Source organism: Salmo salar, chromosome ssa27 (assembly GCF_905237065.1).
Source record: "Salmo salar chromosome ssa27, Ssal_v3.1, whole genome shotgun sequence".
Lineage (NCBI taxonomy): Eukaryota > Metazoa > Chordata > Actinopteri > Salmoniformes > Salmonidae > Salmo > Salmo salar.
This window is the reverse complement of record NC_059468.1, coordinates 7,657,202-7,678,288: the sequence shown is the minus strand read 5'-3', so window position 1 is coordinate 7,678,288 and position 21,087 is coordinate 7,657,202.

The following is a 21,087-nucleotide window of genomic DNA, read 5'->3' as shown; positions in this document are numbered from 1 at the left end:
GAGGGAGAGTGAGAGAGCGGACAAACTCTCCAACAGAAACAAACTTTTCAACAGAGATCCCGACGACACACTGAGCGTAAATATATATACTGATTGCAATTGTTCCCGAATGAGTGAGTGTTCATGTGCAAAGGATTAGCATTTCAATTGTTATAATTATCAACTCTGTAGTGCCATCTCAGTTGACCTCCCACTCCCCTTTTGTCTAACAAGCAGCCATGCCGGTTTAGCCCACTAGGGCACATTCCTCTATCATTTCTTTGTAACGATATCTACTGTTAGTTATGCATTTCTGTGAATTACTTAGTTAGTAAATGAATGATTTTAAGACAATTGATGTATGGATGACTCATAGTGAAGACTGGGTTCGTGCAGATAAACAACAATTTACGACGTTTGGAATGAGACTGACGTGAGGTAAAGAATACGTCATTAATCAGAAGACTAATTACATTTACATTTAACATTTACATTTACATTTAAGTCATTTAGCAGACGCTCTTATCCAGAGCGACTTACAAATTGGTGCATTCACCTTATAATATCCAGTGGAACAACCACTTTACAATAGTGCATCTAAATCTTTTAAGGGGGGGGTTAGAAGGATTACTTTATCCTATCCCAGGTATTCCTTGAAGAGGTGGGGTTTCAGGTGTCTCCGGAAGGTGGTGATTGACTCCGCTGTCCTGGCGTCGTGAGGGAGCTTGTTCCACCATTGGGGTGCCAGAGCAGCGAACAGTTTTGACTGGGCTGAGCGGGAAATGTGCTTCCTCAGAGGTAGGGAGGCGAGCAGGCCAGAGGTGGATGAACGGAGTGCCCTTGTTTGGGTGTAGGGCCTGATCAGAGCCTGAAGGTACGGAGGTGCCGTTCCCCTCACAGCTCCGTAGGCAAGCACCATGGTCTTGTAGCGGATGCGAGCTTCGACTGGAAGCCAGTGGAGAGAGCGGAGGAGCGGGGTGACGTGAGAGAACTTGGGAAGGTTGAACACCAGACGGGCTGTGGCGTTCTGGATGAGTTGTAGGGGTTTAATGGCACAGGCAGGGAGCCCAGCCAACAGCGAGTTGCAATAATCCAGACGGGAGATGACAAGTGCCTGGATTAGGACCTGCGCCGCTTCCTGTGTGAGGCAGGGTCGTACTCTGCGAATGTTGTAGAGCATGAACCTACAGGATCGGGTCACCGCCTTGATGTTGGTGGAGAACGACAGGGTGTTGTCCAGGGTCACGCCAAGGCTCTTAGCACTCTGGGAGGAGGACACAAGGGAGTTGTCAACCGTGATGGCGAGATCATGGAACGGGCAGTCCTTCCCCGGGAGGAAGAGCAGCTCCGTCTTGCCGAGGTTCAGCTTGAGGTGGTGATCCGTCATCCACACTGATATGTCTGCCAGACATGCAGAGATGCGATTCGCCACCTGGTTGTCAGAAGGGGGAAAGGAGAAGATTAATTGTGTGTCATCTGCATAGCAATGATATGAGAGACCATGTGAGGATATGACAGAGCCAAGTGACTTGGTGTATAGCGAGAATAGGAGTGGGCCAAGAACAGAGCCCTGGGGGACACCAGTGGTGAGAGCACGTGGTGCGGAGACAGATTCTCGCCACGCCACCTGGTAGGAGCGACCTGTCAGGTAGGACGCAATCCAAGCGTGGGCGGCGCCGGAGATGCCCAGCTCGGAGAGGGTGGAGAGGAGGATCTGATGGTTCACGGTATCAAAGGCAGCAGATAGGTCTAGAAGGATGAGAGCAGAGGAGAGAGAGTTAGCTTTAGCAGTGCGGAGTGCCTCCGTGACACAGAGAAGAGCAGTCTCAGTTGAATGCCCAGTCTTGAAACCTGACTGATTAGGATCAAGAAGGTCATTGATCAGATATTAAAATATCTGAAAGTTAGATTAGGAAAATTATAACTTTGTAATCTGAATATTTTCCTTGGTGCCCCGACTTCCTAGTTAATTACAGTTACATGATTAATCAGTTTAATCGCGTAATAATAATTACAGAGAGTTATTTGATAAATAGGTCTTTAGTTCTAATGATGCCGAAGACACGACAATACACACACACATACGTACCATACACACATACACATGGATTTAGTACTGTAGATATGTAGTAGTGGTGGAGTAGGGGCCTGAGGGCACACAGTGTGTTGTGTAATCTGTGAATGTATTGTAATGTTTTTTAAATTGTATGAACTGCCTTAATTTTGCTGGACCCCAGGAAGAGTAGCTGCTGCTTTGGCAGGAACTAATGGGGATCCCTCATAAATACAAATACACATAAATTTCATGCCTTGCTTGTGACACGACTAATCGTGACTGCTCCCATCTCTGCTATTTACTACTGTGAAGTGGGTCCTATTAAACGAGAGATGGGAAGAATGGTATCCTAACTTGGTAAGGGATTTACTCTGCAATGATCATGGAAATTAAATATAGCCTAGGAAATGAGATGCATTGCCATAGACCGCTGTGCCACTCGGGAGCCCTAATGGAAGAAGTTTGGAACCACCAAGACTTTTCCTAGAGCTGGCAGCCCGGCCAAAGTGAGCAATTGGGGGAGAAGGGCCTTGGTCAGGAAAGTGACCAAGAACCCGATGGTCACTCTGACAGAGCTCCAGAGTTCCTCTGTGGAGATGGGAGAACCTTCCAGAAGGACAACCATCTCTGCAGCACTCCACCAATCAGGCCTTTATGGTAGAGTGGCCAGACGGAAAACACTCCTCAGTAAAAGGTACATGACAGCCCACTTGGAGTTTGCCAAAAGGCACGTAAAGGACTCTCAGACCATGAGAAACAAGACTCTCTGGTCTGATGAAACCAAGATTGAACTCTTTGGCCTGAATGCCAAGCGACACGTCTGGAGGAACCTGGCACCATCCCTACGGTGAAGCTTGGTGGTGGCAGCATCATGCTGTGGGGAAGTTTTTCAGTGGCAGGGAGTAGGAGTCAAGATCGAGGGAAAGATGAACAGAGCAAAGTACAAAATGATCCTTGATGAAAACCTGCTCCAGAGCACTCAGGACCTCAGACTGGGGTGAAGATTCACCTTGCAACAGGACAACGACCCTAAGCAAGACAAGACAATGCAGGAGTGGCTTCGGGACAAGTCTCTGAATGTCCTTGAGTGACCCAGCCAGAGCCCGGACTTGAAGTCGATCAAACGTCTCTGGAGAGGCCTGAAAATATCTGTGTAGCGACGCTCCCCATTCAACCTGACAGAGCTTGAGAGGATCTGCAGAGAAGAATGGGAGAAACTCCACAAATACAGGTGTGCCAAGCTTGTAGCGTCATACCCAAGAAGACTCGAGGCTGTAATCGCTGCCAAAGGTGCTTCAACAAAGTACTGAGTAAAGGGTCTGAATACTTATGTAAATGTAATATTTAAGTTCTTTATTTTTAATACATTTGCAAAAATTTCTAAAACCCTTTTTTTTGCCTCGTCATTATGGGGTATTGTGTGTAGATTGATGAGGGAATAAAAACGATTGTATCCATTTTAGAATAAGGCAGAAACAAAATGTGGAAAAAGTCAATGGGTCTGAATACTTTCCGAATGCACTGTACGCAGGGTTTATAAATGAGGCCCCAGGCATTGACCTCTAAATCAGTGAGGCACTCAGCATCTGGGCAGCAACAGACATCCCTCCCTCTATCCCCTCTGCATCAGATCAGCAGGAAGCACGGGCTAATTGCAGAAAATGAAGAGAGGGATGGATTGTTGTTGTTTGTCACCAGTGCCACAATTGGAGCTGTCAGTGATTAGAGGCAGCATGGGCCTGCTCCACTTTCAGAGCACATAGTCTTATTTCAATGTCCCAAAGGCTATGTCAACCTCTCCTTAAAACTGTTCCTCTGGTATTTAGCCTCAGCTAACTGATAATCGTTATCAGCAACATTCTAAATGCAAAATCAGCGGGCTAACGAAGCGGAACAAACACATTGCAATACCTAAAAGGTGATGGACAAACTTGGAAATGAGTTAAGTGTGATTAGTGGCACTGAAGGGTACATTATGAGGTCACTCACCAGTATATACCTGAGGTGTGTCTCCTTTTATATGTTTGTGTTGACCATTTCGGTCTCGCTTTAAATGACGTTCACCTTATAAAGGCTTCATAACGCATTCATAATGTCTTTATAAGCGCTACATGAATGTGTTACAAAGCATCTATAACTGCATGTCGTGCTTTATAAAGGGTTCATAAATGTGGCATGTCTGTGTGACATAATCACCAATGTCAAATGTGACATAACCCACTATGTCAAATGTGATATAAACATGTGCAGCCTTTATAAATGGTGACATGTTGTGCTGAAGGATGGCATATGCTCTAAAGTGAAGTCATGTTAGTCACATTACACCATTCTCAGACACTTCCGCCCAAATGCACGGAAGGTCTGGTGGGCCAACGCATTATTAGTTCGGGTTAAGTTTAAAGTACAATTTTAAGAAGATACATTGTTGGAATGGGCAGGGTTTAGCCATAATTATGACTTTTTGACTGTGTTAACTAGTGACGATGACAAATACTTTACTCAGATCACTCCTATAGAATTTTATGGACACACCCACTTAGGCCAACTTTGAATAGTTGATATCCCATGGTTATATTTGCTGTGTGCGCAATAGCCTGGGGACGACGTTACACCAAGAAACACTTACCTTGATGAAAGCCCCCAACCTTAAAACATTGAAAGAGTCTTTCTTCTGGAACCAAGTTACATGTTCCTCTGTACACAAACACGCATACAACAAAAACGAGCCATACCGTGCGATGCTGGGCCCAGTCAGGTCTTTTGACACATTCACCCACTCCCCCACTGAAAGATCAGCCACAAAATGTTGGCACCATTGTTAACAGGCTGTAATCAAGTCCTTGTCTCCAGCATGGAAAGAGGAATACTGGGGGCCTCATTTATACAAATGTTCCTAGATCATTTCCGACTGTGTTCTTAAGTTTGATTCATAAAAGATACTGGCATAAAAAAACCTTGCTTACGCAGGTTCTAAGCCCATTTGTAGCTTACGCTCCTGTGAACTATAAATCTCAAATGAACTTAAAATTGACGGCACCTGAACGTGCCTTACAATCAGCGATTTCCCCTTATAGAATGCTAGCACAAATGAGGGTTTAGTCAGGAATAGCCATGGACCAAAAGAGAAAAGCTAACTTTTTGGAAGACAGGATCACGGCGATGGTAGAGGAGATTGAAGACAGGTAACATGTATTATTCGGTGGACTAAATAGTGGGTTGACAAACAAAGTCAACCAGGTAGCTTGGGAGAGTGTCGCTGCTGCAGTGAACGAGGTGGGTCAGCAAGACAGAACTGTGGCTGATGTGAAAAAGAAATGGTCTGACAAACTGCAAGGGGGGAAAAAAAATAGCCACACATAACCAGCAGGAAAATCACTTCTCTCAAGTCTTTGCAAAGAGATATGATCATTTCAATGTCAAAGTAAGGTTTTATAAATAACTATTTATATGTGGTTTTCTGCGTAAGTCATAGTCCATTTTATAAATGAGGCCCCTGGTGCGGAAGTCTAAGGCTGGACTGACACAAACACAAGCTTTGCAGGTCCATCAACTCATTTAAATATCTCTCACACCCTACAGTAACTTGTGGATCATGAGAGAACCTTCATAAAATCACCAGAACGTCAATAACCTATTTATTGACACTTCATGTAGAATCCTGTAATACTTTCTCTGAAGTGAGACGCTTTCGGTCGTTCATAGCACATGCTTCGACTCTATATCGCATGACGCTGTACTTAAAGTAAGACACCTTTGGTCGTTCATAACATGTACATAAAGGCCTAATGATGTCAACATAAATGTACTAACACTTAATTATCACTAAGAGCTAAAAGAAATAAACATGAAAAACATTTTTAAACCATACATGTCCTTTTATTTGTACATTTTTAAAACAATACAAATACATTAAGTTTAATAAAGGCCAGCAATGCAATAACATTGAACACTACACTGGGCTGTGAATAGTGTAGCTTGTCCCTGAGCTGGCGGACAAATGGTTCTTGCCTCTCTGCCTGAGGGAGGTACTGCATGTTGGTTCCAACCTTAAAAGTAACAAAAAAAGTTAGCAGGTCACAGATCACTGCACCTGTACATAGCCCATCTGTAAACAGCCCATCCAACTACCTCATCCTCTTACTGTATTTATTTTATTTATCTTGCTCCTTTGCACCCCAGTATCTCTACTTTCACATTCATCTTCTGCACATCTACCATTCCAGTGTATAATTGCTATATTGTAATTACTTCGCCACCATGGCCTATTTATTGCCTTATCTCCCTTATCTTACCTCATTTGCACTGACTGTATATAGACTTTTTGTTTTCTTTTTTTCTACTGTATTATTGACTGTATGTTTTGTTTATTCCATGTGTTACTCTGTGATGTTGTATGTGTCTAATTGCTATGCTTTATCTTGGCCAGGTCGCAGTTGCAAATGAGAACTTGTTCTCAACTAGCCTACCTGGTTAAATAAAGGTGAAATAAATAAAATAAAATAAAATAGGAAATGCCTTTGTCACGCCATCTGGATAAGGCATTTCTGTGCTACGCCAGAAACTCTGAATGGGGAGATGGGAAACTCCATTTGATTCATATTATTATATTCTTCTTTAATTTACAATTCTCATGACATGACTATGAGACATGGCTGTATCTAGTGCTATTTTTATTTAGCTCAGCCTGCCAGCTATCAAGATTTTGGCTAGCTAGCAATTGCTGTGAATCCACCACAAAAAATGTAAATAATGATTGAGGTAGATAGAGTATGTAATCTAACTCAACACTCAACTAGCACAAACAAATGTAAATGTCAAGGACATTCAGAGAGTTGTCCCGAAGCCAATCCTGCATTGTCTTGGCTGTGTGCTTCGGGTCGTTGTCCTGTTGGAAGGTGAACCTTTGGCCAGCTCTAGGAAGAGTCTTGGTGGTTTCAAACTTCTTCCATTTAAGAACGATGGAGGCCACAGTGTTCTTGGGGAGCTTTAATGCTGCAGACATTTTTTGGAAACATCTCAAGGATGATCAATGGAAACAGAATTCACATGAGCACAATTTCGTGTCTCATAGCAAAGGTTCTGAATACTTATCTAAATAAGGTATTTCTGGTTTTTATTTTTAATACATTTGCAAACATTTCTAAAAACCAGTTTTTTTCGCTTTTCATTATGGGGTATTGTGATTGTAGATCGATGAAACATTTTTTATTTAATCAATTTTAGAAGGAGGCTGTAACGTAACAAAATGTGGAAAAAGTCAAGGGGTCTGAATACTTTCCGAATGCACTGTATTTAAGATATATGAACAAGACGAGAACGACAATCATATCCATAGTTATGCATTCATGTTTAGTACAGATCAGGGACCCATGATGAAATTCCGTAACCGCATTTCTGTTACCGGGGTTAAATCCACTTCACTTATTACTGTTGTTGAAAAACCAAGAGAGGTTTTTTTTCAAAGTCAATGTGTCAGGTCATAGCTGACACCCCATTCTTTCTGCAGACATAGTTGGATCTTAATTCGCAGCAGATATTTAACAGAGTTTTTGGAAAACGTGGACACAAAACACTGAGGGAAGTTTTACCAAAATTCTGTTGCCAAACTTTGCATATGCACAGTTCTTCCAGTAAACGTGTTTTTTTGTGAAATGTTCAGTGTTAATTGTTAAAAGTAGACCTTGTGCATAGAATTGTATGGTATGCCTGTGTGTGTGTGTGTCCCACCCAGTATGTGTGTGGCTCTGCTGTTGGATGGGCATGTCAACACTGTCAGGAATGAACTCATCTACCTCCCTCACACACTACCGGCTGCTTCCTCTCCCACACTCTTCCATCACACACACATCCCCCTTTCTCCACTCCTCCGCGTCCATCACACAACTAGATGGTTATGTGGGAAGTGTAGGTCTGATTGACCTCTTCATACAGAACAGGACACACACACACACACACACACACACACACACACACACACACACACACACACACACACACACACACACACACACACACACACACACACACACACACACACACACACACACACACACACACACACACACACATTCCATACTCCACATACATTACAAAATAGGAGGAAGATACAAGGACGGCGTGAGTAAGGAAGGGAAAGATAGAGAAACCATTCTTGTGAATTCTCATCACCAGATTTACAGGGGATTGCAGATTAGAGGCTCCAGATTAGTGTGTTCTCCTGTGATTTAGTTCTGCCCATCTTCAGAGGGCAAACTGTTGTCCCAATGATGAATCCCAGTCAGTTCTTTCATTAGGGATGTTTCCACTGGCTCTAGATTGTCACTAGTAATTTGTTAAGCCTTTATGAGCCACAGCTTGAGAAACACTGAACAGTGGCAAGTCAGGAGGAGTGGGGGGCTCCGACTGGTGAGTCATTTGATTTGGATTTAGTGTTGCTCAGAAGAATGAGAGAATTTTAAACTGAGATTAATCCGGATTTCAATCTGTCCTGGCCCCGAAATAGCCCTCCCCATGTCCTGCCGTTCGCCTGCAAACACAGATGCACCTGGCATGGGGTGGGAGGGCTCGTTGGTTGTGTGGGGTCTAAGAATATGTGTGCATGTGTGTGCGTGCTTGTGTGTGTGCGTCCATGCTTGTGTGCATGCGTGTGTGTGATACTTGGCCTGGCATCACCTCAGCATGGTGCTGCCTGCTTCATCTATCTAATCTTAGACTGAATGCCTGGAGCATGGTTGCTATCAGAATACCAACAGAGTACCAACATTACTGCCTCTCTTTCATCTTACTCTTTACAATGTTTATTACATATCTATATTTGTTAATTGCAAAATCAATATCTGTAATCTTGCATTCATGTGGGCCAAGTTTCCCAAAAGCATCTTAAGGCTAAGTTTATCTTTAGAACCTTCGTAGGAGCGTCACTAAATCCATGAGTTGTTTCCCAAAACCATCATTATTAACGTTGCACTTGAAAACGTTTGTAATCTAGAACAGCTAAGTGCATTGTCAAATGTTGTTTTTGTCCTCCCGCGTCACTTTAGAGACGATCTCCGATAAACTGTCACGGTTGTCGTTGGGAAAGGAGGACCAAAATGCAGCAGGAATGTGGATGCTCATCTTTACGTTTATTAAAATAACGAAGTGAACACCAAAATAACAAAAGAACGAACTCACGATCAACGAAACAGTCTTGAAAGGCTTACTCACGCTAAACAAGAAACAGGCAAAACAAGAAACAGTCTCCCACAAAATACAAACCCAAACACAGCCTAATATATAGGACTCTCAATCAAAGGCAAAGAGACAACACCTACCTTCAATTGAGAGTTCCAACCCCAATTAACTAAACATAGAAACAGATACACTAGACTAAACATAGAAATACATGAATATGACACAGTGCCCAAAAACCCCGGAATACATAAATCAAATGCCCTTCTACAACAACCACCACCCCGAACCACATAAAACAAATACCCTCTGCCACGTCCTGACCAAACTACAATAACAATTAACCCTTATACTGGTCAGGACGTGACATAAACATAGAATCCCATGGTTTATCCGACTTTCTGTGACACCGATAACTTCAGAACAAAGTCGACTACAAGTTCAAAGTTGCCGTTGTCTTTGCAGTTGATACAAACAAGCGACGTATACAAATATGCTTCAAATGAAAACCAGGATGACTGCATTAAAGTATAAACAGTAGGCTATAGGCCTATTTAAATCATATTGAAATACATTTCATGTTCTATCAATTTAGTTCTATTTTGCTACTTGAAGGCTACTGTCGATAATTTGTCTCAATACATTTCATGACAATGATGTGCCAAATATGTGATTAAGTGCATTTTTAGTGGGTAAGCATTAGAATAAGCCACCTTAATATTTGCAGCCGTAGGTGGTGTTATCTCTCTAAGAGCTGATCCGTTGTCAGTATTGTGAAATAATTACAATTTTAAGGAAAGATTTGAATGGAGAAAGCTGATCCGAGAGCAGCGCTCCCTTTCGATCCTATCAGTATTGACACATGCTACAACCACGCACTTAGCGACCATCTCTACATGGTGTTTTGTGAAACACCTGTTACATCTTCGGCCGTTGTAGGAAAGATGTACGGTTTAAACACTCGTAAGCCTAAATTCCATCGCTATCTGGAAACTGGGCCCTGGAGAGAGTGGCCGACTATCAATCTATACATTCATCTACAGTATATATTGTCTGCAAATGTAATTCCACTATATATAGGGTCCTCCATGCCATCCAGTTCAATGTGTGTCAACTCCACAGTACTACTGTACAACCTCCATGTCCTGCATGCCCTCTGAGCAACTCATATTTGTCAGTCTACACATCTGTTGTCCTCTCCTTAATCTCTGGTCCATCTGCTTTCTCATAAACACTCTCACCTCAGTCAATGTTACAATGGAGCCTGGATGTAGCTAGCCTCAGCCTTTAGGGAGAAAGTGGTACGAGTGGAATGAGTAAGACATCTCAGTGGACTTTCAAAGCTCTGGAAATTCACTCTCTAAAGTTTCTCATTAATTGAAAGGAAATGTTAATGTTATCAATTAGGTGAAGTATTCTGAGAATTTCAGGAGAGACCACTGGCTGTGCTACACAATAGGTCATGATGCATCGACTCTGTACTTACAGAGGAAAGGCAAAGCAAAAACAAAGTAACTGCCGGAAGCACTCAAGTTGACAGACTGAGAGGGGAAGATGTGAGTCACCTTAAGTTGAAAGAGCTAACACTGCAAATAGCACTGCAGCTACAGTTGAGTACGAAGGAAAGGCACTGCAGGTAAATATAGCAGTACCTTAAGTTAGGACTCAAGTAAACACAGAAGGCCATAAAGACAGATACACTTGCTGAATATATTCATTATTATAACCTGGCCTGCCTTCAGAAAGTATTCACACCCTTTGACTTTTTCCACATTTTGTTGTGAATGTAAAATGTATTACATTGAGATTTTTTTTGTCTTTGGCCTACACACACAATACCCCATAATGTCAAAGTGGAATTATGATTTTAGACATTTTTACAAATTAATTGACAATTAAAATCTGAAATGTCTTGATTCAATAAATATTCAACCCCTTTGCTATGGCAAGCCTAAATAAGTTCAGGAGTAAAAATGTGCTTAACAAGTCACATAATAAGTTGCATGGACTCACTCTGTGTGCAATAATAGTGTTTAACATGATTTTTAAATGACTACCCCATCTCTGTACCTCACACATACAATTATCTGTAAGGTCCCTCAGTCGAGCAGTGAATTTCAAACAAAGATTCAACCACAAAGACCAGAGGTTCTCCATTGCCTCACAAAGAAGGGCACCCATTGGTAGATGGGTAAATATGAAAAAAGCAGACATTAAATATCCCTTTGAGCATGGTTTTGAGCATATTAATTACACTTCAGATGGTGCATCAATACACCCAGTCACTAAAAAGATACAGGCATCCTTCCTAACTCAGTTACAGGAGAGGAAGGAAACCGCTCAGATATTTCACCACGAGGCCAAATCTGACTTTAAAACAGTTACAGAGTTTAATGGCTGTGATAGGAGAAAACTGATGATGGATCAACAGCATTGTAGTTGTAGCATTGTAGTCAACAGCATTGTACTCCACAATACTAACCTTAACGACAGAGTGAAAACAAGGAAACCTGTACAGAATACAAATATTCCCAAAAATATTCCAAAATCTATCACTCCAGTGTTTAATTGCTTAATTGTAATTATTTCGCTACTATGGCTTATCTCCCTTATCTCCCTACTATGCCTTACCTCCCTTATCTTACCTCATTTGCACACACTGTACTTTTCTATTGTGTTATTGACTGTATGTTTATTCCATGTGTAACTTTGTGTTGTTGTTTGTGTCGCACTGCTTGGCTTTATCTTGGCCAGGTCGCAGTTGTAAATGAGAACTTGTTCTCGTGCTGGCCTACCTGGTTAAATAAAGGTGAAATAAAAAATAAAATAAATAAGGCACTAACGGGGCTCCCGAGTGGTGCAGCAGTCTAAGGCACTGCATCTCAGTGCTAGAGGCGTCACTACATACACCCTGGTTTGAATCCAGGCTGTATCACAACTGGCCCTGATTGGGAGTCCCATAGGGCGGCACTCAATTGGCCAAGCGCCTTCTGGGTTTGGCCGGTGTAGGCTGTCATTGTAAATAAGAATTTGTTCTTAACTGACTTTGCTAGTTAAATACATTTAAAAAAAGTCAAACTGAAGAAATAAATTACAAAGAAATTAACTTCATGTTCTGAATACAAACTTTATGTTTGGGGCAAATCAAACACATTACTGAGTACCGCTCTTCATAATTTCAAGCATGGTGGTGGCTGCATCATGTTATTTTTATCATCGGCAAAGACAAGTGAGTTTTTTGGGGATAAAAAGAAACGGAATAGAGCTAAGCACAGGCAAAATCCTAGAGGAAAATGTGGTTCATAGACTGGGACACAAACACCCCTGGAGTTGCTTACCAAGATGATATTGAATGTTCCAGAGTGGCTGAGTTACAGTTTTGACTTAAATCAGCTTGAAAATCTAAGGCAAGACTTGGAAATGGTTATCTAGCAATGACCAACTTGACAGAGCTTGAAGAATTTTATAAATAATAATATGCAAATATTGTACAATCCAGGTGTGCAACGCGCTTAGAGACTTACCCAAAAAGACTAAGTGCTGTAATTGCTGCCAAAGGTGATTCTAACATGTATTGACTTAGGGGTGTGAATACTTATGTAAATGAGATGTGTATTTCATTTTCAATAAATTTGCTAACATTTCTAAAAACATGTTTCACTTTGTTATTATTGGGTATTGTGTGTAGATGGGTGAGAATAAACATCAATTTAATACATTTTTAATTCAGGCTGTAACCCAATAAAATATGGAATAGATCCATATTATATAAACATATTGACCAAATGTCCAAAACTAAATGAGTGTTGATATTAGAAACGAAATATTAGTGTTGATATTAGTTAGTAGGGGTCTTTACTTATTATTATTGGGTTTTGATGCATTTTTAATACCTTTTAAGACTTTTTCTGCTAGATATTTTCTAAGACCCATTTTCCATCTGTTTGACCAGAAATCAAAGCCTTTACTTATGCCACATTCTTAGGATGGAAAATGGTTGAAAATGTTTATATACAGTATGCCTTATTTTCTCTAAAATATAGACTCTTATCTTTCAGTAGACACCCAACTTGAAATGCTCCTATAAACTTCATACAGTATGTTGGTGCTTATGGGTTATGGGTTTACATGGAAATGACCACACACGCACACACACACACACATCCAACCATCCTCATGCTCAGAAACACAATTTCACACCATGCTGAGCTCCACAGCCAGACCATATCAGAAATGTGAGATATTTAGCGTCTATATGTACAGTGGTTCTTCCTGTAAAAGTTGCGTCATACTGCAGCACACCTTGCGGGCTGCCACAGAATTCTATGGCATGTTATTTCATTGTCAGCCATTGTTGCCATTAATGCTAGTTAGTGCTAGTTTGACCACCAGAGGGCATCTTTGAGAAGCATTTTACTTTTTGTAATATTGGCTGTACTAGAGATTTTTTTTTTTTAATTGTAAGAACAAAGTATATGGGATTGATTTTAAATTTAGCTTAATTAATTTGATTAATATTATGGTGTTTCTATTCCAATAAAAAATAAAAACCGTTAGGAATATATGGCGCTGAACAACGTGACCCGTTTCCATACCCTAATTGTAGGCTAACTAATACCCAAACGGAGATTCAGTGAAAATAGTGACCAGTCAGTGACCAGTCATCATGCTTGTCTCAGAACAGTGCGAAATGGTGCTGAAATAGTTGAACACACCCGGGTAGGCTATTGCTTCAAATCCTATTGTAACAATTGGATGACGGCAGGCCAGAACATAATAAGTATAGAATATTAGCACAATTAATTGGCCAACACTACAAATGTAACATGTTAAACACATATGATTAGTACATAATAAATTCAGTGACAATAAGATAATAATTTTGATATGACTACGCTCATAAAATCACTGTCTCTATTCAATTATTATTTTAGTCTATTTCTCTGTGTGTTGATTGGTGGGGAAAACAGGTCTACGTAACCTACTGTAGGCTACACTACTTTTTTAACGTCGACATTTGTTCAGAACAATTTGCTTGATAGCAAGATAAAATGTCGCTCTCAAAAGGTATCAAGAAGAAAGGTGGATAATGAAAATCAAAGTTTCAGAGAAGAATGTACAGAGAGATATACGTTCATCTCTCCATCTTTTCCCAATGCCAAGCCAGTGTGTCTTATTTACAATGAAAATATCACTGTTTGCAAATAATTCAATCTCAGACTAATTATGAATCTAAGCATCGAACTTTAAGTGACCTTCCCGCTCCATATCGAGGCCTGACTCAGAAATATTGAATCGTTAACTGCAAGCTGCACACACCGCTTTTTTTGTGGACATATTCTGTAACTTAAACGGGTTAATTGTGCAGTTACAAGGAAGAGGGAAACAGTCGCGGACAAGGTGGAGAAATTTAAGGCCTTTACTAGGAAGCTTTAGCTGTTCGATTTGGACTTGTAATCTTTAAGGCTACTGCACTTCAGCACACTGAAGAAATGACAGGCAGAGGGACCAGGCCGCAGCATTGTCACAGAGGTGATGGAATATTTCATCAAGCAGATGAGGGACAACTTCTCCACCACATTTGAAAACTACAGCATGCCCAAGGATATCATTGAGTTTGTACGTGATCCTCTCACAGTCCGCTCAGGTGGAGAATTCTCCTCCCTTTCTAAGAAAACTATATGCTGATGAGGTTTTTTAAATTGAAATATAATCTTTATTTAACAAAATGCCTCCAGCTGTCCATCAAATCAAGTCAAATCAGATCAAACTTTATTTTTCACATGCGCAGAATACAACAAGTGTAGACTTTACCGTGAAATGCTTACTTACAAGCCCTTAACCAACAGTGCAGTTCAAGATGAAGAAAATATTTACCAAGTAGGCTAAAATGAAAAGTAATAATAAAAAGTAACACAATAAGAATAACAATAACGAGGCTATAACAGGGGGCACCGGTACCGAGTGCAGGGGTACAGGCTAGTTGAGGTAATCTGTACATGTAGGTGGGGGTGAAGTGACTATGCATAGGTAACAAACAAACAGTGAGTAGCAGCAGTGTACAAGAAGGGAGGGTGTCAATGTAAATGCCGATTTTTGTTCAGCAGTCTCATGGCTTGGGGGTAGAAGCTGTTGAGGAGTCTTTTGGTCCTAGACTTGGTGCTCTGGTACCGCTTGCCGTGCGGTAGCAGAGAAAACAGTCTAAAACTTGGGTGACTGAAGTCTCTGACAAACAGGAAGCTTGGCTCTAGTGATGTCCTGGGCAGTTCGCATTACCCTCTGTAGCGCCTTACGGTCAGATGCCGAGCAGTTGCCATACCAGGCGGTGATCATCGCTGTTGGTGATCAGGCCTACCACTGTTGTATCGTCAGCAAACTTAATGATGGTGTTGGAGTCGGTTTTGGCCACGCAGTCCTGTGTGTACAGGGAATACAGGGGGGGGACTAAGTACACACCCCTGAGGGGCCCCAGTGTTAAGGATCAGTGTAGCAGACTTGTGGTTGGTTACTGTTACCACCTGGAGGCAGCCCGTCAGGAAGTCCAGGATCCAGTTGCAGAGGGAGGTGTTTAGTCCCAGAGTCCTTAGCTTAGTGATGAGCTTCGTGGGCACTATGGTGTTGAACGCTGAGCTGTAGTCAATGAACAGCATTCTCGCATAGGTGTTTCTTTTGTCCAGGTGAGAAAGGGCAGAGTGGAGTGCGATTGAGATTGAGTTATCTGTGGATCTGTTGGGGCGGTATGCGAATTGGAGTGGGTCTAGAGTGTCTGGGAGGATGCTGTTGATGTGAGCCATGACCAGCCTTTCAAAGCACTTCATTGCTACCAACGTGAGTGCCACGGGGCAGTAATCATTTAGGCAGATTACTTTCGCTTCCTTGGGCACAGGGACTATGGTGGTCTGCTTGAAACATGTAGGTATTACGGACTCGGTCAGGGAGAGGTTGAAAATGTCAGTGAAGACACTTGACAGTTGGTCCGCGCATGCTTTGAGTACACGTCCTGGTAATCCGTCTGGCCCAGCGTCTTTGTGAATGTTGACCTGTTTATAGGTTTTGTTCACATCGGCTACCGAGAGCTTTATCACACAGTCATCCAGAACAGCTGGTGCTCTGGTGCATGCTTCCGTGTTCCTTGCCTCGAAGCGAGCATAAAATACATTTAGCTCATCTGGTAGGCTCGCGTCACTGGGCAGCTCACGTCTGGGTTTCCCTTTGTAGTCCATAATAGTTTTCAAGCCTTGCCACATCCGACGAGCATCAGAGCCGGTGTAGTAGGATTCAATCTTAATCCTGTATTGACGCTTTGCTTGTTTTATGGTTCGTCTGAGGGCGTAGCAGGATTTCTTATAAATCTTCTTAAGGCTAGGCGTCCCGCTAGCGGGACACCTGTCGACAACTTCCAGTGAAATGGAGGGCGCGCAATTCAAATAAATAATCATTAAAATTAAGGACATTAAGTAAACATTTATGAACATACAAGTATCTTATATCAGTTAAAAGCTTAAATTCTTGTTAATCTAACTGCATTGTCCGATTTACAATAGGCTTTACAGCGAAAGCATACCATGCGATTGTTTTTTGGATGGTGCCCCACAACAAAATCTTTTTCAATCAGCACAGGCTTCATAAAATCACAAATAGCGATTAAATAATCACTAACTTTTTAAAAATCTTCCTCTGATTTGCAATCCAATTGGTCCCAGCTACAACATGCACGGTCGTTTTGTGAAATACTTTAGTTTTTGCATGTAAGCAGGAATCAGGAGGATAGAATAATGGTCAGATTTGCCAAATGGAGGGCGAGGGTGTCACGGTTGTCGTCGGGAATGGAGGACCAAAACGCAGCAGGAATGTGGATGCTCATCTTGTATTTTATTTTAACCAAGAAAACACCAAAATAACAAAAGAAGAACGAACGATCAACAAAAAGTCTTGTCATGCTCACACACGCAAAACAAGAAACAATCTCCCACAAACACTAAACCAAACACATCCCCATATATAGGACTCTCAATCAGAGGCAACGAGAAAGCACCTGCCTCCAATTGAGAGTCCAACCCCCCATTAACCTAAACATAGAAATACAACTAACTAACTAACTAAACATAGAAATACATTAACAAGGAACAGTGCCCAAAAACCCTGGAATACATAAATCAAATACCCTTCTACAAAAACACCACCCCGAACCACATAAAACAAATACCCTCTGCCACGTCCTGACCAAACTACAATAACAAATAACCCTTATCCTGGTCAGGACGTGACAGAGGGAGAGCTTTGTATGCATCTCTGTGTGTGGAGTAAAGGTGGTCTAGGATTTTTTTCTCCCCCTGGTTGCACATGTAACATGCTGGTAAAAATGTGGTAAAACTGATTTGGAATAGCAGGCAAATCCCCAGTCACTAGGAGTGCCACCTCTGGGTGAGCATTTTCTTCTTTGCTTATGGCCTTATAGAGTTGGTTGAGAGCGGTCTTAGAGACAGCTTTGCTTTGTGGTGGTAAATAGACGGCAACGAATAATACAGATGAGAACTCTCTTGGTAGATAGTGTGGTCGACAGCTTATCATAAGGTACCTCAGGCGAGCAATACCTCGAGACTTCTTTAATATTAGAAATCGTGCACCAGCTGTTATTGACAAAAAGACACACACACACACCCCTCGTCTTAACCAGAGGTAGCGTCTCTGTTCTGCCGGTGCATGGAAAATTCAGCCAGCTCTATATTGTCCGTTTCTTTGTTCAGCCACGTCTCAGTGAAACATAAGATGTTACAGTTTTTCATGTCCCGTTGGTAGGATAATCTTAATAGTAGGTCATCAATTTTATTTTCCAACGATTTCACGTTAACAAGAAGAATAGAAGGCATTGGGAGTTTGCTCGCTCACCTCCGGATCCTCAGAAGGATCCCTGATCTGTGTCCCCTTTTCTGGCATCTTTTCTTCACGCTTAAGGTGTGGATCTGGGCCTGTTCCAGTGACAGTAGGATATCCTTCTCGTCGGACTCGTTAAAGGAAATAGCTTCTTCCAGTCCGCGGTGAGTAATTGCTTTTCTGATGCCCAGAAGTTATTTTCCGTCATAAGAGACGGTAGCAGCAACATTATGTACACAATAGTTAAAAAATAAGTTACACAAAACACTTTTTTTTTTTTTACAAAATTGCACAATTGGTTGGGAGAATGTAAAACGTCAGCCATGTTCTTCGGCGCCATCTTTTCATATCACTACTGTAAATACAAACACAGAATATCTAAGGGGCTTTTATATCATTATAATGCAGGGTTAATAATAATAATAATAGTACTTTATGCCCCTTCCACTTGTTAAAAGTTCAAATTGATAAAGTGGTGGATTAAACTGAAATTGCAACCAACTTTCTATGGCTTGTTTAAAAAATAACTATATTTTGGAGAGGATTTCATTTTCAAATAACCAAAAGTGAGTGAGAAAAAGGCCATTCTTGAACATGGGGTGAGACATTCTTACTAATTTGTAAATAAGGCCAGTTTGTTATTTAGAATTATTTATTTCTGTTTTTAGAGGGAGAGAAACCACAAGCCCACCGTCGCCACAGGTATCGAACCAGCATCTGTAGCAAGCCAGTTTGCACTGCGATGCAGTGTCTTAGACTGCTGCGCCACTTGGAAGGCACCATCCACAAAGTTTTTAATGCTGATCAATTGCCTTGCACAAAGTATATATTGTTCTGCTTATAGCCCATAATGGTGCTGTACAATGTGACTGGTCAGGAGTTGGCTCCAGTACTACAGTAAGAGCAAAATAATCCTAACATTTCCACACCCTAATTGTATTCTAACCAATACCCAAACAGAGATTCAGTGAAAATAAAAATCTCATTGATTTATCAAGACCAGTCCCCATGCTTGTCTCAGAGCACTGCTGTCTTGACCTCTGAATGCTGTCTTTTCCCCCTTCCACTTGCCTCTCCCATTCATTTTGAAAGAGTATTTTCCAGTAAGCATTATCAGTGCTCTAACTCCCCCTTGTGCTGGTCTGGAGTAGTGACGCAGTGACGCGGGATAACGTACTAAACCTCAAATTACCTCTAAATCATGCAGCATAATCTCAAAACTTTTAGTTGAGCAACCACTGTACGTGTATGCGTATGTACGTGTCGAATCTGCTTCCTGTACTGTATATGTGAAAATGTTTCACTAAATGTTTTTCAATCTGTCTGTCCATCCATCTATCCTTTCTTTCTCTCCATCTCTGGGTGAAAGGGACACCTCAAGAACACAAGATGTTGGACAGCTTCTTTACGCCTATAGGCCTTTACATGGCTGACACGGTCAGATACACAGAAGACTTATAGGGGTACATAGAGAGAAAGAGAGGGAGAACCAGTTTCCCCTGAGCTCTGATGTTCTGTCCGCTGCTGACATACAACCCATCTTACCTGTGCTCCGAGATATGCTTCTCACATCTCCTGGGGAGTGAGAGCGAGAGAGAGAGAGATGTCTCTGACAACCCAACCCCATCCCCCTACCTGACATGGCATCCCATCTACCTCTGTCAGTGAACGAGCCCAAGGAATGAGAGATGAGAGAGATGAGGAAAAAGTGGTGAAAATAATACGAAATAAATGAAGAGATGAAAAGGGGGTGGGAGGTTGGAGGGGTCTACCATCAACCGTGTCTTTCTTCACACGTCTGCTGAACGTCTACCAGGTGAAGCCTGGGAGATTATAAAAAATACCTTCAAAAGAATGTGCTTATGGTTCCACAATGCTTCTGTGAGCTCCGTAACTCCCTTTGACATCGACAAGCCTCTAGTTTCTCTAACTCCACTGACACCCTAACCCCACTCTGTCGCCTGCAACTGTGACCTGTTGTCATCATGGCTCGGCATGGGGTGAATGTTATTATCATTGTGAGACATTAGAAGGCGATTCGATACGTTCTGGTCATCCTAGCAGCTAGTTAAGCAATGGGAGTAGGCTTAGTTACCAATTACTGTAAGAGAAAGTACACAAACACCAACAATGTATTAACCCTCAAATTATCCTATTTGTTCTTTTAGGAGATTATTTCCATCTATTTGACTGTCTTTGTGCTAAAAACATCTGGGGGTTTTTGCCTTCGTGGTTTCCTCTTAGTAGTAGTGGTGGAAAAAGTACCCAATTGTCATACTTGAGTAAAAGTAAAGATACCTTAATAGAAAATGACTCAAGTAAAGGTAAAATACTACTTGAGTAAAAGTCTAAAAGTATTTGGTTTAATATATACTTAAGTATCAAAAGTAAATGTAATTGCTAAAATATACTTAAGTATCAAGAGTATAAATTATTTCAAATTCCTTATATTAAGCAAAGCAGACTGCACCATTTTATTTTTTCTTTCATTGACGGATAGCCAGGGGTACGCTCCAACACTCAGACAACCTTTACAAACAAAGCATGTGTTTAGTAAGTCCACCAGATCAGAGGCAGTAGGGATGTTCTGTTGATAAGTGTGTAAATTGGACCATTTTCCTGCCCTGCTAAGCACTCAAAATATAACGAGTACTTTTGGGTGTCAGGGAAAATGTATTGAGTAAAAAACTCAAATATTTTCTTTAGGAATGTAGTGAAGTAAAAGTAGTCAAAAATATAAAAAGTAAAGTACAGATACCCCCCAAAACTACTTAAGTAGTAATTTAAAGTATTTTTACTTAAGTACTTTTCAACATTGGTAGATAGGTCAAATGTGGATATTCAACAAACCGTATCCTAACAAAGATTTGTGAAAGAGGAGAGGTAGATATAAGAAGAGAGGTAGATGGGGAGAGAAATGAGGGGTGGGAAAGAGAAAAAGAGCAGAGAAAAAGTGGGGGAGAGAAGGGAGAATGTGTCAGCCGTGCACGTGACTATAATTAGCTGGC